The 12,885-nt window shown below is 41.2% G+C and overlaps 1 gene segment (V, D, J or C); it reads left to right on the top strand.

Moving 5' to 3' along the window:
* The window catches only part of LOC115461302, a 1,201,995-nt gene that overhangs the window by 341,055 nt on the left and 848,055 nt on the right, over positions 1-12,885 (top strand).

Consider the following 12,885-nt stretch of genomic DNA (forward strand, 5'->3'; position numbering starts at 1 on the left):
AAACTGTCATCTCTCTGCAAAAAATTATACCATTTCATGGTGGCAGGTTTGCTTCAGTCAGTTTTAGCTTTTTGGCTTTATTGAAGACCTGCTGCCATTGACGTACTTTCTCTCTGTTATTCGCCGTTGCTGCGGGAGTCGCAGTCTCTGGGCCCATAAAGCCCGCTTGTTGCAAAACCAATTTGGCACTAGCAACTGTGCGAATTCTATGCTGCTTACCCTCCACATCGAAGCACAACGCAAATGGAAATGCCCAACGGTATTTTATATGGTGTTGGTTCAAGACATCTAAAATAGGCTTCATACTCCGCCTCTGTTGCAATGTAAAAGCAGAGAGATCTTGATATACTCCAACTGGGGCATCATTGAACTTGAGATCAGGCTTCTGCCTAGCCAGGGTAAGCAATTGTTCTTTTCAGCATACTTCCAGAAGCGTACCACTATGTCTCTTGGTTTATTATTCAAGGGCTTCCCCAGGGCACGATGAGCTCTCTCGATTTCAGGCACCTCACTTCCAGGGGCAGCTAGCAGGATCTGTGTACATAGCTCTTGTACTATGCGATTTACATGTTCCTGGTTACCCGCTTCCGGTACCCCTCGAAATCTCAGATTAGTGCGGCGCCCTCTATTTTCGATATCGTCCATTTTATACTGCATGTCTTCTATTTGGGTAGCAAATTCGTCCTCTCTCTGGCGCATCTGAAGCACAGTTTCCACCTGCTCAAGGTCATCAATACGGGACCCAACTTCTTTGATCTCACCTCTTAAATTGTCAATACGCTCCACGATGTCAGCTTTCATAAGCGCCAAGTCTTTACGGAGATCGCGAAACAGCCGCGTGAAGTGCGGTCCCCAGCTACTGCCTGCATCTTCGTCCGATCTCACTGACTCGGAGTCCGACGCCTCCTCATTCTGTGAGGAAGCATGGCGCCCGTCCATCTTGGATACCCGCACGCTGCTCCGCGCTCCACTTTTAGATACTGCAGCTTTTGGTTTTTGAGACATCTCGTCGCATCAAACACCCCAGGTCACCGCTGAAGTGTATGTAGGTAGAAATGTCAATGTTGGGGTGCTCAAATTAGCTTAAATCACAGGCGCGTTCGGGAGCTCCGATCCTAGACCGCCATCTGGGCTGGTGACGTCACCGGAAGTCTCCACAACGGTGCTTATTTTACGCAACTTTCTGAGAATGTAGTGAAGATTTGGGACAACCTCTTATTATAGGGGCAGACTTTAATCTGCCTATGGATTTTGTTCTAAATAGGCACTCAAACGTTGAGTATTGGCTTGGGAAGGCAAGTCAGGTGTTGCGGTCCATGCTAGTAACAGTGGGACTAGCTGATATTTGGAGACTACAATATCTAACAGTCTATGGGGCTCATTTTCAAAGCACTTAGACTTAGCATTTGGATGTTTTTCTCACAAAAACATCCAAATTGGCATTTTCGAAACCAATTTTTAGACTGTTTCTAGGAAGTCCGTCAGAAGTGCATTTAAATCACAAGGTGGCATGCTAAGGTTGCGATCTGGGCATTCCTAAAGGATGTTTTTCTGCCCTAATGGAACAAAACAAGTTTTGGTCTAGACTTGCTTTATTAATAAATAAGCCACAAAGAAGTGCCCTAAATGACCACTGCAGAAAAAAAGGAATGAAACCCCTTACTCCTTCAGTGGTCACTGATCCACTCCTACCCAGCAAAGATGTAAATGAAACAGTACATACCAGCCTCTGTGATAACTTCAGAAGTTATGGCCAGTCCTATTAGAGCAGCAACAGGGTCCTGGAATAGCCTAGTGGTCGGTGCAGTGCTCTGTAGAGAAGGTGACCAAGGCCCATAATCCACTATATTTACACTTGTGGTGGAAAGTGTTGGCCTCCCCCCCCCCCCCCCCAAAAAAAAAAAACCCCAACAAACTACTGTAATTACATATAGGTGACACCTGCAGCCATATGGCTATTGTAGTGGTGTATAGTTGGGTACTGTAGGTTATTCATTTATTATTAGGATTTATTTACTGCCATTTTGAAGGAATTCACTCAAGGCGGTGTACAGTAAGAAAGCAGTAAAAATATTCAAAAACAATACAAAATATGGCATGGTATACTACTTACAATGTCAACACAATACATAAATAGAACATTATAATTGATAGTGAAGGGTAAAGCTAAGATGGAACATATAGATATGTAAGAAAGTAGGGAGAGTTAGAGAGTAAGGTGACTGATTCTAAAGAAAGATGCACATGAGGTCAGAGGGATGGTTAAGTATTATCTCAGCTAGTGTATGAGTGGATAAACATGTCCTGCTGTAGTATGTGCAGCCTGAGTCACTCCTTGTGTGTATTTGTGTGTGAGTGAGACTAACAAGTTAGTTACTTCTTCCATTAAAGGCCTGGTTGAAGAGCAAAATTCACCTGCTTCCTGAAGTAGAGATAGACTTGTGTTAAGCAGAGCCTTTCAGGGAGTTCATGCCAGAGTGTGGGAGCTACTCCGGAGAAGGCTCGCTTGTGGGTATCACATCGTGTAATGTCTTTTGGAGAGGGTGTGGTCAGTGAAAGTCCTTGGGAGGACCTTAGTGTCCTTGGCAGTGTGTGGAGGATCATCCTATTTTTCAGGTACTCAAGGCCATTTCCTTTCAGGACCTTGAAGATCAGACATAAGAGTTTTAAATTTAGTCCTATATTGTACTGGTAGCCAATGAAGTTTTTGCAAAAAATAGTGTGATTTGGTCACGTTGCTTGCAACCTTCTATGGAGTCTTGCTTCTGCATTCTGAATCAACTGGAGCTGGTGCAGGCCCTTTGTAATCAGACCATTGTATAGTGCATTTCAGTAATCTAGTCTTGATGTTATCGTGGCATGCACAACTGGGATAAGATTTACCTTCTCAATGTAAGGAGAGAGGCAGTGTAGCTGTCACAAACAGTAGAAGCAGCTCTTGAATGTTGCTTGGGTTTGGGGAATCAGAGTGCTAAATCTAACTCTATTCCAAGGTTCCTGTCTTGTGATTTGAGGGGGAGTTCGTACTTCCCAAAAGGGATTTTGATGTCTGGTACATATATCCACTTGTGTTAGGGACCCAGAGAAGCTCGGTTTTACTTGGGTTCAGGCAAAGTTTGTTGTGTTTAGCCCATTCTTGAATTGATGTTAGGTAATCAGTTTATTTGAGGCTGTAGGTAAGTCAGGTTCAATGGGTATGAGTAACCTGCACATCATCCGCATAGATGTAGAACTGAGTGTCCATTGACCACATCAGTTCAGCTAGTGGCTTCAGGTAGATACTGAACAGAATAGGTGATAGTATCAATCCTTGTGGTACCCTGCAGGTCAGTGTCCATGGTGGTGATGAGTTGCTGCCAAACATTATGGATTGTTGCCTGTCTGATAGATAGGATCTGAACCAGGCAAGTACTGTTCCATTGATACCTGTTTCTGTCAAGCGTGCTAGCATGATATCATGCACAGTGTCAAAAGCTGCTGAGAAGCCAAGCAGTACTAACATCAAGGTGAATCCGTTGTCTTGGTTTCTATGAAGATTATCTAGTAGGGATACGAGGACCATTTTTGTTCCATAACTGGGTCTGGATCCAGATTGACATGGATCTAGCCAGTTTCTCTTTTCTAGCCAATCATTAAGTTGAACACAGACTGATTGTTCTATGAGTTTCCCTAGAAATAGGATGTTGGATACTGGCCTGTAACTTTCAAGTTTGCCCCGGTCAATGTTGTTTTTCTTCAGCAGAGGATGAACCGCTGCCCTTTTTAATGTTGTTGGTAGCTGCCCATTAGAAAGAGAGGTATTTACAATTTTTGTGGCACCTTCTATAAGGCCCATACTTGCCTGCTGCACTATCTTTGATGGGAAGGGATCGAGGGAGCAAGTAGTTGGTCGAAGGTCTCTTAGGATTTTGTCAAGGCTCTCCTCTGTCATTGGGTTGTGTCCCATCTGTCTCTGTCAGGAGGGGTCGAGTTTGTGCACCCCTGGTTGGGAACTGGGTGGGTTTGCCTGTAAATCCTGGCAGAGACTTTTTAATTTTGTTGGCAAAGTATGCAGCAAAATCATTGCAGTTCAGTTTAGACTGGGCAGCCTAGTTCTGTTGTGGGGCTGCAGTAGGCTGTTTAGTATACTGAACAACTTGCTTGGTGAATTGTCGTCTGTGCAATGCATTGAGAGAAATACTGTTTTTTTTTTGGTTGCTGTTAAGCCTTGGCGGTACTTTGCCATGTGCTTCCTACAGTTTAGCCTCTCTTCATCCAGTCGAGATTTGCGCCATCTCCTTTCCAGTTTTCGTCCGCGTTTAAGGATCCGTTCTGGAGAAAAATAAAGTGAACGTTTGTGAGTGGGGCATAAGACCTTTTTTAGTGGTGCTGTTTTCTCAAAGGTCTTGGCTAAATGTGTATACCAGATGTCAGCTTGTTCTGACACTGTTATTGTCTTTTCATCCACATGTGGTTAGTCCAGAGCCCTTGTTCTGACACTGTTATTGTCTTTTCATCCACATGTGGCTAGTCCAGAGCCTCTAGGAAATTCTCAGTGGTCAACTTTTTTTCTTTTGTCTCTGATCTCCTTCCAAACTCTGGGAGATGCCATTTGTTTCAGGTGGTCACTTAGGGAGAATTTAAATAAAACCTGGTCTGACCATGATAGGGGTGTTATTGCAATACTGTTATCCCAGAATTCTGGGATATCCACCCTTTTGTAGAATACCAGGTCTAGTATGTGACCCTTTTTGTGGGTTGGAGAATTGATCACCTGTGTAAATCCTAGTGCTATCATCATGTCCAGAAAGGCAGCTGTGGTGCTATCTGGGGTTTTGATGTATAGATTGAAGTCTCCCAGGATCACCAGCCTAGGGTAATTCAGGGTCAATTGAGTAATCAGGTCTAGGAGTTCTTGCACAGAAAATGTGTTGTTACAAGATGCTCTGTATACCATTAGTAGCCAGATTGGTTTCTCCTCTTCAAGTTGGATTAAAAGAGATTATGATTCATGTAGCTGGGGAATGGATATTCTGCGCAGTTTGTGTACCGAATCAAGACTGCTACCCCTCCATCCCATCTTTCTGGTCTTGGTTGATGTTGAAACCTGTTGGGCATAGTTCAGCCAGTGGTAAACTCCATATTTCATCTAGCCAGGTTTCACTTATTCCTAGGATGTCAAGATGCTGTTCATTTATGGCATCGTGAATCACCAAGGATTTCTTTTTAGCTGATCTGGCATTCACCAGTCCTATAGCTCCCAAGGTTGGTCTGGAGGTAACTTTGGTGTGGCAATCAGGTGATCTTTTAAGTGCTGTTATATAGGTGTTTGACCTCTTGCACTTTTGCCTTTTCTTTGGTTGGTGGGGATTATGGTTTCCTCTCCCACACACCACTGGGATACTTGCATGATCTTTGGGACCAATGCACATTTTTTGTGTCAGAAACTAGTTAGACAAAATTTCACTGGGTGGCACTACAGTCCACTCTGTGGAGTTCACCCTATAGATCAGCAATCTTACTAGTTGGTAAATGCAGGGTTAAGGCTTTAAATATTCTGAAAGAAACAGACCTTGTTAAAGTTGTAAATTCAGACCAGGCCTGGGTTTTGAAGGGCTCGCCATACAATATAAGGGGGTAATGATGAGGTGTGTACCTAGAATCTTTTATGTGAAGTCCATTGCAGTGCCCCCTAGGGTGCCCCACTGCTGTGCTGGGATGCCTGTGTGGCCAGTCTACTAGGAAAGCTGGCTCCTCCTACATCCCAATGGCTTGATTTTGTATGTGTTTTTCACTTGGATGGGTTTTTATTTTTATATTTAGTTTTTTGGAGAAAATAGTCCAAAAAGATAGACATACTAAACATAGCATCTAGGAAATTGTCATTTTCAAAGAAAAGAGAGAGACGTTTTTCTGGTTTGAAAATGGTCATTTTCACTACTTGATTACGTCATATCGAAAATGCCCCTCCGTGTAACTTTGTAAGTCTCGGTGCTTTGAAAATACGCCTCAAGGTATACTCTTTGTGCTGTTTCCCACACAATTCATTTTCTATACAATAATAGACTATTTTATCAAGGTTAGACCTTAGTGTAGAAAGGACAGACATTCAGTTGATACTAATCTTGGTTCATGCTGCTATGTCAGTTATTGCTATATCAATTATTTTGAACATTCCAGCTTAGTGGAGGATGAATACAAGATTGTTGTTCTTGCAAAACTGGGTAGAGATTCATCGTTAGTTACCAAATATAGAACCAAGTTTGTTAAGAGTAAACTTTACAATCTATATTTATTAAGTTGCTGCCTAATCATTTGGGGGAGTGTTGGATATAATTATTCAGAAGGACCAGCCGGGCTTTATGCGAGGTACTGTAGGTTGCCGCAGGATGGTGTCAGGCTGATGTTTAGTCTAATACCAATTGCCTAATCTTTAGAGGATTTCATGTTTGTGTTATTAAATGCAGAAAAGTGTCTTTGTTGAATGGCCTATTTATTTCAGGGTATGAAGTAGTTTTTTTTAATTTAGATTTGGGTGATCAGGTTATCAATATGGTTAAACTTTATATCAAAACTCGGTGGCTAAGGTATTAATGGACTTCTCCCCTCCCCCCAACTAAGCCTTCAGAAGGGCATCAGACAGGGTTGTCTATTATCACAATGGGCCTTGGCGCCTTTTGTTGTCAGTGATCAGAGCAGATCCACTTATAGGGAATATGATACCGAGGGTTAGAAAGCTAAATTTCTCCTTCTGTATTTACAGGTTTCCTCTCCAATTCTTATATATTACAAAAGAGAGAGGGGTTGGTTGTTTTTAAGTATATCGATCTATTGCTTTAAATGGGCAAAGTCCTCTGGGGAGATTGTGCAGTTTATCTGTTTAAATATCAATATAGTACACTAATATACTTAGGGGTTTGGATTCCATCGACTTTGGAAGATATGGGGGTAGATCTTACAAAGGGTGCCAATTCTGTAGTAGCAATTGCACGTGAAATTGCTATTATAGGGCATATGTTGGCATGTGCATTCCTAAGTTTAGGCACGAGCACTTACGTCATGTCAAAGATGTAAATGCTGGCGCCTAAAGTTGGCAGTTGCGTATATAAGTTAGAATATTCTGTAACAAACATGCGCAACTGCAAAAGATGCCCCTGACGAGCCTGTTTGCAGGGAAATCTGCTCCTCTAAATGTGAAAGCTCATTCTACTCATTCTCTGGCCACATTCCTCCCGAATCTTGTGTGGTTTCGTTAGAAGAAATTTGTCGCTGCATGGGCTTCTTCTCATACCTTCTTTAAGAACTATCATTTGGGTTTGGGGCCAAATGCAGAGTCTTCCTTTGCCTCTAAAGTGCTTTCCATGGTGGTTTCTGGCTCCCACCCTACACGAGGATTGCTTTTTTTTTGCATCCCATTAGTCTGGACTGATTCTTTGGTGACATAATGGAAGGAAAAATTAGTTCTTACCTGATAATTTTCTTTCATTTAGTCCCAAAGGATCAGTCCAGGACCTGCTCTCTTTTACATATTACAGTGTTTTTGTACATAGTTTGGGGTTGTTTGTTTTAGTCATTCTTCCCTGCTTGGCAATACTGGCTAAGGCTAGCTGCAGAAGACCAGGTATAGCACAAATAGTCTGGACTGACCCTTTGGGGCTAAAGGAAAGAAAATTATCAGGCAAGAACTAATTTTTTGTTTTAAAAATACATGAGATGTCCAGCATGAACAGCCATTTTACAAACTGGAATGTCTAAATTTATGAATGGGGAAACCAAGGGACATAGACATCGGAATGGCAGCATTCGTAGAAAATGGCCACAGACATCCATGCGGAGCAGAGGGACAGACTACTGGTTAGTGCAGTGGACTATAAACTAAGGAACCCAGGTTCAAATCCTACTTTAACTCTTATTTTGTAATTGTGAGCCCTCCAGGAACTGAAAAATACCTACTGTACCTGAATATACACCAATTCAATAGCCTTCAGGTTTGCAGGTGACATATATTTAGGCACAGGAAGTATTTTTCTGTTCTGGAGGGCTCACAATAAAAAAAATAAAAAAAAAGAGTTAAAGTGGGATTTGAACCTGCGTCCCTTGATTTACAGTTCACTACACTAACCACCAAAACTATTCCTCAGACTTGCTTCCTGCTTTGAGTGCTCATAACACCTGAAGCTGTCACGGAGCCTTATATCTCTTTTCAGTTTAACTTTCAGGGGAGAGGGAGGGGGAACAGCAGCCACTGGGGGATCAAGGAGGTGTCATGTTTTAATCCCTCCAGTGGTCAATTGTTCAATCAGGGTATCTTTTTTTTTTTTTTTTAAATTATACCCTACATGTGCCAAAAACAGGTAAGGCTTCCATCTTTTTAGATACGAATGTTTCTTCTTCTTTGGTAATTGCTCTTAAATGTCCAGATTTCAGGCCCTCCCTAATCTCGCCTACAACACGCCCCTTTGTTATTTGGACATACTGCAGTTATTGTGTACCATGGTTAGAGCTTCTAGCTTTCAGAAATTTTTATTTCAGCAATCCACCGAGTCCAAAAGGAGTTCTGTTCTGCAGGTACTGCTGACTTCTTGCAGCAACATAGTTGTGTTTATGATTGTTACTACAAATGTCAGCAATCGGACAAAAAAAAAAACCAGCAATTGGGGGGGGGGGGGGGGGGAGGTGGTTCTATCTGCAAGTCTTCTTAGGCTCCATAGATTGCCAAATGAAAAAAAAAATGAAATCCAGAAACTCAGAAAATAAGACTGTAGATCACTTTTCCTCCCCTTCCCCCACTATGTGTATGTGTGTATATATGTATCTATCTATAGATACAAAATAAAAGACTCAGGTTATTTTAAACTTAAATAGATTTATAGTGCTCAGAAACCCATGTGACCAACTCATGCTCAAGTGCAAAATACAAAGGACACTGTTCTCTATCATCGCACTAAGGAGCCCTTTTACAAAGATGCACTGAAAAATGGCCTGCGGTAATGTAGATGTGTGTTTTGGGCATGCGCAGAATCATTTTTCAGCACACCTGTAAAAAATGCCTCTAAACTTTTTGCCGAAAATGGGCGTGCGGTAAAATGAAAATTGCCGCACGTCCATTTTGAGTCAGAGACCTTACCGCTAGCCACTGACCTAGTGGTAAGGTCTCACGTGGTTACCGGGCGGTAATGGTCTACTCACATAGAATGATGATTACCGCCTGCGTTTCAGAAAATAAAAATATTTTGACGCGCGGAAAAAATGAAATTACTGCAAGGGCCATACAGTAGCAGGGCGGTAACTCAAAATTGACGCATATTGGGCACACGTAAGCGGCTTAATAAAAGGGCCCCTTAGAGTGGAATGTCTAGCTGATCAACTAGTTCAAACAATTGAAGGCAAAAATGTAATATCCACATCTTCTCTTGATGAAATGAATCCTCCAAACGTATACCTCAACTGCAATAGTTCTCAACAGGCCACATACTCCAACAGATGGTAGAAACCGTGTATATTCACAAGATATACAGCCCCAGCTTAGATCCTAGTTTCACCAGCAACGGCTTCTTCAGGGGGAAATTTGGCGAGACAGCAAACTCCTTGCTAACTCAAAATGATGCCATTTGGATGCCCAGTCTTCCAATTTCCTACGGTCTTCCTGCAATATTTCACAGTCCACACTTGTTTTAACAACCTTGAATAGTTTTGTGCCTTTTTCACAAATTTAATCACCTCACTTGTTCTGATTTCCATATCATTTATAAATATGTTAAATAGTACCGGTCCCAGTACAGATCCCTGTGGCACTCCACTGTTCGCCCTCCTTCATTGAGAGAAATGACCATTTATTCCTACCCCCTGTTTTCTGTCCACTAACCATTTCCTAATCCACACCAGAACATTGCCTCCTATCCCATGACTCTTTAATTTTCTCAGGAGTCTCTCAGCAACTTTATCAAAAGAAAATCAAGGTACACTACATGAACCAGCTCACCTTTATCTGCATATTTATTCGCACCTTCAAAGAAATGAAGCAAATTGGTGAGGCAAAACTTTCCTCGGCTGAACCCATGCTGACTGTGTCCCATTAAACCGTGTTTGTCTATGTGTTCTGTAATTTTATTCTTTATAATAGTTCCACTATTTAGCCTGGCACTGATGTCAGGCTTACCAGTCTGTAATTTCCCAGATCACCCCTAGAACCCATTTTAATAATTGGCGTCACATTGGCCACCCTCCAATCTTCAGGTACTACGGACAATTTTAAAGATAGGTTACATATTACTAACAGCAGATCAGGAATTTCATGCTTGAGTACCCTTGGATGTATGCCATCTGGTCCAGGTGATTTATTACTCTTTCATTTGTCAGTTTGGCTCAGTACATCTTCCAGGTTCACCGAAATTCTTTCAGTTCCTTTGGATCATCACCCTTGACTCTTTCTCTCTCTCTCTCTCCCTCCCCTTTATCCAATTTATCTTTCCTGTCCACACATTTCCCTACCTTCTGTAGTCGCCAATCTGCTACTTATCTCCTCCAGCTTAATTCCTCTTCCATACATGCTTGTTTTATTTATTTATCACCTCCATTCCTTACCTTCTGTTCCTGAATTCCATCTCTCCCAGCTGGCATGATTGTTGTTCAACAGGTTCTCCCTGTTTCAAACACTAATGCTGCGTCTGCAACTTTCCTGCACCGTGTGACTGTTCTAGCATGCGATCAGCGTGCTTCTCGAATTCTTGCACTTTTCTCAAGTCTCGCAAGAACAGCACAGGGCTTCCTGCACCACGCTGATCACAGGCTGGAATAGCCATGTGCTGTAAAAAGGCTGTTAAGGCTGAAGAATTTAAACTGAGACTTTACCTTCCTTCCTTGAGGCAAATTCTGTGGCAGTAGTGCAGAATTCTCCCAAGAGTAAAAATTGTACGTATTGTGTAGGTGCAGAAGTTTATACCTGCTCTTGAGCTGGTGTAAATGTCTGCACCTAAATTATTCAAGCACAGACATAGATTAGTGTATTCTCCTGTTCGTGTGACCTCTTCTCGAATTCTGTCCCTGTTCATATCTGCTGCATAGTGCACACCATCATGTTATCATGATGACATTGGACTTATATAGATATTAAGTAACGTAACCAGTCTGTCGAGTTCTTGGTAGTCTAGAAATTCAGTATGTACTTTATGCTGATTATTTACAGCTTTTCTTTCTAGTCATAGATTCAGTTAACAAAGCTTTGCAATTTCTTACTATTTGTTTCCAGGCTGTTAGAGCCTGGATGAGTGCAGATTTAAATTGAATTTGTTTAAGCCACAGATTTTGTTTCTTTCAGGAAAAGTCTTTCCCTCTTCAGTTCCTGAGACCTTTTTCATTAATAGTTTGAAAATTCCTATTGTAACCAGTATAAGATATCTTGGAATTTGGCTAGACTCTTCTCTATCCTTAGCTCTCTTCAAATTAAAAATACTATTCAGAAGGTATTTTTCAGACTGATATTGATTAGAAAACTTAAGTGTTTATTGTTGCAACCTAATTTCAGAAATGTAGTATAATGTTTGATTGCTATTTTATTGGACTATTGTAATTCATTGTATTTGGGTTTACTGGTTTGTAGATTACGAGTTTTACAAATTACACAGAGTGCAACTGCACTCCTGCTGACAAATACGCCTTGTTTTTTTTGCATATTCCAGCTGATTCTATGTATGGCGACTAGAGTGTGCAACTTTGGCCCTGGAGCTGATTGTGTGCATAACTTAACTGGACACTAGCAGTCAATTATTGACAGTAATTGTCAATAATTAGAATTTATGCATATAACTTGCTAAGCATATTCTATAGAGTGATGCACGTAAATTCTAACACGTGAATCTGAATGCGGGCATGGCTGTGGGAGGAGCAATGCCGAGTCATGGGCATTCTGAAATTTATGCTCAGTATTATAGAATACACCTGTTCTGTGCCTAAATTAGGCGCCAATATTTACACCAAGTTTTAGATGGAATAAATGGATGTGCCTAGATTTAGTCACAGGAATAGCCACTAGGCATAGTCTATAAACTGCACCTAACTTTAGACGAAATTTATAGAATATTCTTAGGTGCTTTTTTTTTTTTTGCGCCAATTTTTTTTTAAGGTGCCATATATAGAATCTAGCCCATTTTGAAAGATCTGCCTTGGTTATCTATTCAATGGAGGATAAAATTCAAGACTGTAGCATTGATTCATAAAGTGTTGTACTGTATGATGTTGAGCCTCTGGCTCTTGCCAACTCGTTAAGGATCTACAGACTTGCTCATTCCTTGTGCTCAGCAAACAAACTTTTGTTCCCTTTTTCCATCGAATAAGACTGAGTTAATATCATTCCTTCATATTTTATGAAATACCCTTCCACTACTACTACTACTACTTAACATTTCTAAAGCGCTACTAGGGTTATGCAGCGCTGTACAATTTAACATAGAGGGACAGTCCCTGCTCAAAGAGCTTACAATCTAAAAGACAAGTGAACAGTCAGTCCGATAGGGGCAGTCAAATTGGGGCAGTCTGGATTTCCTGAACGGTAAGAGTTGAACTGTGTTAAATACCCTCTATAATCCAGTTTTGGAAACAATTGAAGGCACAGCTTTTGGTTCAAGTATTTGCTTTGGTTTAAGTCATTGCTGTGAAACGATTGATTCTACACTACTGGAGACTTCTTATGCTAGCGTGTTATGCAAAGCTCATGTGCATTTTACTTTAGTTTTATTATTGTCTGTTTTATTATGATATGTGTAGGTTGTGTGTTTTATTATTTTTATTTATTGGGATTTATTAACCGCCTTGTGAAGAGATTCACCCAAAGCAGTGTTGAATGTTTTATTATAAAGCGTAGGACAGAGAGGGTTTTACATTTTTTTAAATAAATAAATATAACACTTT

This window comes from Microcaecilia unicolor, chromosome 2, assembly GCF_901765095.1.
Source record: "Microcaecilia unicolor chromosome 2, aMicUni1.1, whole genome shotgun sequence".
Lineage (NCBI taxonomy): Eukaryota > Metazoa > Chordata > Amphibia > Gymnophiona > Siphonopidae > Microcaecilia > Microcaecilia unicolor.